Source organism: Phocoena phocoena, chromosome 11 (genome assembly GCF_963924675.1).
Source record: "Phocoena phocoena chromosome 11, mPhoPho1.1, whole genome shotgun sequence".
In the NCBI taxonomy this organism is placed as follows: Eukaryota; Metazoa; Chordata; class Mammalia; order Artiodactyla; family Phocoenidae; genus Phocoena; species Phocoena phocoena.
In genome coordinates, this window is record NC_089229.1 from 7984127 (window position 1) to 7989295 (window position 5169).

Sequence of the window (5169 nt, forward strand, 5' to 3'; positions counted from 1 at the left end):
TATATGGTCACTGAGACATTTTGATTTGTCTTTTTAATTGCTTTATTATTATTATTTTTAATGATTTGCTTCCATGAAACTATTGGGACCACCAGTCTTGCAGTAGGACCTGGGTAGGGACTGGAAGTACTTGGCAGGGCAGCAGTAATCTTACTACATTTTATATAATGTGTACCCTTGTGCAGATGGCTTAAATCTTACACTGTGGTGAAAGGATGATTTTTATACTGCTGCAGTAAAATTGGATTACTTTGTTCTTGTCTGATATCTAAAATAAATGTTTCACATTTCCACACAGGGGAAATAAGGGAATACTTTTCTTTTTGTATTTCTATGTTTAAAGTGTTCTTTTCAGATCAGAAAATGCCCAACTCTTTGCTTTCTACTTGTTTTCACATTTTTTTCATCCTACTCTTCTTGGGGTAAAGCTGATGCTTTTTCACTAGCGTCATCACTGCTATCATCATTCACAGCATAATTATGCAAGCATATTTAACGCTGGGTTTAATTTAATATGTAATACAAATAGTGGCTATGTAGGGTAATACCCATAATAGCTGTAGTTTCTTACTTGGCCTAGAGATTTCATATTTAAGTGTTAGATTTTCTCTTTGGTGAAATCTTAACATACCAAAAGACGTTGGAAGAAGGGATTCCCTTTGGTGTTTGGTCTCCTACTTAGGAAATACCTATTGCAGTTAGAGTTTATCTTGTATTAATTTTGGGAGAAGTTTGAATTAATTGATACACAAAGAGGGGAATCTAAATTCCTAATCCAGCATGAACTAAAAAAATTGATGAGATTCATGGTGGTTCTTCTTTGTGGAGTTCTCAGCATTGTGAAAGATGCATTGTTCTATTCAGCTCTTAAATACTGCAGCCATGTCCCCACCTCTCCTTATTCCTTCCCTGTCCTCCAAGGATAAAGAAAATGATAAATTTTTTGTTGTACATCCAATTCTTATATTAAATGAGGCTAAGTCCAGGCACTGTACCAGGAATTGCTAGGTTTCTACTTATTTTTCAATGTAAAGTGCTAGTTTAAAAGCAGTTTCAGGGGATGAGACCCTCTGTACTTTGCTTATTTGAAGAATCAGTGGTAGGAGCAGTGAAGTAAATTCCATGGAATACATTTCTGAAATCATAAGTAAGTTGATTCAAGTTTTTACCCTTTGCTGTATGCAAGCAAATAGAAATGCATCTGTTAAGTGAGAAAAAGCTGTATGCTGATTATGCTTTTTAAACCCTTTAAAAATACTCAGCATATAAACTTGAGTGTGAGCTTGCTGGTGTTCTTTTTGTTAATATGTGTTCTCCTTTCTCAGAATTTCCAGTGTGTGTGCTGTAATTTAGGACCAGCTGCTTCTGGATTTTTCATTTGATTTACACATTACCTAAGTACATTCTAACATTGCACATATTACCATACGTGGGTAAAAGTAAAATTGGTCTGAAAATGTATCCTGTGCTTTTTGGACTTTTAAGTTAATACAAAGTACATCTTCATTTTTGTAGAAACTGAACATCATTTCTAAACCAGAAATGTTCTGTTCTTGTGCCAATGATGCTATAAGAAGGAAAACTAAAGGACTTTTTTTCTGCTTAAAAATATATAGTTAGGGGCTTCCCTGGTGGCGCAGTGGTTGAGAGTCCGCCTGCCGATGCAGGAGATGTGGGTTCGTGCCCCGGTTCGGGAAAATCCCACATGCCGCGGAACGGCTGGGCACGTGAGCCATTGGCCGCTGAGCCTGCGCGTCCGGAGCCTGTGCTCCCCAACGGGAGAGGCCACAACAGTGAGAGGCCCTTGTACCGCCAAAAAAAAAAAAAAAAAAACATATATATATATATATATATATATATATATATATATATATATATATATAGTTAAATGAGGGGTTTAAAAAAAAAAGAAAAACACATGGCGATCTTTGTTCCTGGCTGATTCACAGTGATCAATGGCATCATTATTTAAATAATAAATATATATATATATTTATTGGATATTTCTAGCTACGTTAAAAATAAAGTGTGGCTTCAAGACTGGATATTGACTCTTCCCACCACCACTCCCCTTTTTTTCAGCACATGTTCTATTTCTTTTATGTCTCTATATCATTAATCCTAAGGTATTTACTAAGCACAGTAGACTTTAGATTGTACAGTGTTAACAAGGACCCCTAAAAATATATTAGCTTAAGTAAAATAGAGCTTTACATTTCTTCAGGTCGCAGTTCAGAGGTAAGCACTTGTGCCATATTTAGAAGGGAGCTTCCATTGCTATGTTCAAAGGTGCTTGCTCTGGTGCTCATCTAGCCCCCCAAAACTGGAGAAGGCACCAGGGAAGTGTATGCTGAGATACTGATGCTAATCCATGGAAGTAACATTCTGTCCTCATATCCCATTGGTCATTTTTGTTTTGAGACAATATTTAGCTCCAAGTAAACCTAGAAAATATTCCATAGCTGTGTGGTCATGTGCCCAACAAAAGTAATTACTACTACAGAGAAATGGAGAAAAGACCCAGAGTAACAACTAGCAATGTGCCACACTAGGAAATACTGGCCTAATGGGATAAGGGAGAAGCAGTATTTTAGAGATTTGCTCGTATCTAAAATTAATGCACCCAAGTAGGCACATACATCAGGTGAGTAGTAATCTGTGCCAAGCACTTTTATTCTGCAAGTATTGACTTGATTCTGGTAATGACCACAAGGGTAAGTACTCCTCCCCATTTTATATAGATGAGGAAACTGAAGCACTTACGTAAATTGTCCAAGATAACATAGTTGATTTGTGGAACTGAGATTCTCATCAGGCGTGTGGCTTCAAATGTCTTGTTCCTAAATTCTGTGCTCTGCTGCCTCCCCTCTGTGTACTAGGTTGCTTCTTGCAGAACTGTTCATTTAAGAAATTGAAAACTAAATGTACATTTGAAGGGCATTAGTTAAATAAGGCATATCATATCATTGGTGCTGACAATGCACCTCCACAGGGGTTTTTCCTAGTAGAAGTCTGATGGCATAATTGTGCTGTTAGTCCACTTGTGATGGGCCCTATTAGAGGGACAAGAAATAATTAGTTTTTAAAAGTTAGGTGCCGGGCTTCCCTGGTGGCGCAGTGGTTGAGAATCTGCCTGCTAATGCAAGGGACACGGGTTCGAGCCCTGGTCTGGGAGGATCCCACATGCCGCGGAGCAGCTAGGCCCGTGAGCCACAGCTACTGACCCTGCACGTCTGGAGCCTGTGCTCCGCAACAAGAGAGGCCGCGATAGTGAGAGGCCCTGGGCGCACAGCGATGACGAGTGGCCCTCGCTTGCCATAACTAGAGAAAGCCCTCGCACAGAAACGAAGACCCAACACAGCAAAAATAATGTTTGGCCGTAATTTAAAAAAATTAGTATGTACCAATATTTATAACCAATAAAGCATATTTTGGAGTGCATATATTTGGGGGTGCGTCGCCTAAAGTACATAGGAAAATATAGTTAAGGATAGCTGGTAAACTTCAAGAAGTCAAATCTAAACTGAGTAAGGCATGTCGTGTTGGCAAAAGTTTTAAAACTGGATTCTAAGTATTAGGTGGAACCAGAGTAGTAAGGAGGTAAATAGAATTAGCATAAACTCGTGTGTAAGTGCTATGAAATTCTAGGTATCTGGTATATAATCAGGATGTCCTTAAGCAGTTCACTCGCAGATCACGAGGACATTTTCAGGTTGCGGTGTAAGTAACCTGACCATATGGCAGTGTATAAACAAATAGGAAGGTAATCAGTTATGGCTAGGTTATTTTTAACTATTTTGTAATGATGGTATGGGTGTGAACAGAATGATGCTAAATTTTTAGTATATCGTTTATGTAGTGTGGGACTTAGTGCTTGTATAATTCAGGGAGCCCTGTTTAAGAAAAACAGTATATAATTAGGAATACTGAGATGTGAAAGTGAATGTTTAGAATGAGCAAAATGTTACTTTTAGAAATTGGAAATAAGCATCACAACTATAGAGATAGTTCCATTTAATAAATGATATACCTATGGAATTGCTACATTTTCTGCTGCCTACTCTGATTATATGACTTTTGTGTTTTCAATAGAATAGATAATTCCATCATGATCAAAATATTTTTATTTTTGATCAAAATATTTTTTGATAGCTGGGATGCAAAAGATTTCACACAGATGGACGTGCTGTCTGCTCTAGGTCATACCCGACACATGGTAATTCTGAAAAGTATTGTGTTCAATTACCATCATAAAGGGAAAGTATTTGTAAAGTGTGTTTATAAATCTGTATGCTACATAGTCCAGTTTTTTCTTGAGAGAGCTTCCAATTTAAGTAGGAGTCTGTGAGAACTGAGTCCTCTGGTTAAATTTTACAGCGGACAAGCTTCTATGTTCCACTGCCAGAATCCTATCTTCATTTGACTTTTGGACCTGCACCTCATGTCGTGACCTTAGGGAGTGGTGGGAGTATTCCTGGAAGCGATTCCTAACATAGGATGCCTAGCAGTAACCTGTATTAATACATATAAATATCTCTAAATCCAACTGTGTGCCCGAACTTTCTTTTAACTTAACTGTCGTCACTGTAGCACCACTGTAAATGAAAGGGAGTTTAAGTGGAAAGGGATCTTAACCAATAGCATTTAAAATATTGTATGCAAGTTTTGTGAAAACATGACCAGGTAAACATTGTTGGGGCCCTTTCCTGGGAGTAAATGTGATAAAGGGCGTAAAGCACTGGGCCTGGCTGTAGCAAGCAATCAAGGACTATCAGCAAAGATATTATAAAAGTAAACTTAACTGGTACTGAAACAGACAGACGCACAAAGCTATGGTGCTCGAGTAATTGTGGGTGAGGGGTAGAATGTGATTTTTCTAGTTCTGTGTAGTTAGGGTTTTCGCTTTGTAACATGGAAAATTTTTTCCGGTATTTTATAAAGCACGTCTACGTAAATTAACTTTTCTAATCCTCACGGTATTAACACTTGTCATTCCACAAAGGAGGAAACCAAGAGGTCAAATGATTTTCCTGGGTGCCTACTAGTTTGTCCCCACCTCCATCTGATCATTTTGATTTCCTGAAGCTCAAGTTCTCTTCCCACCAGGGTTTTTCAGAGGGGAGAACCTTGCCCAATCAACATTTATTTCCTCTTGACCAAAATGTGACT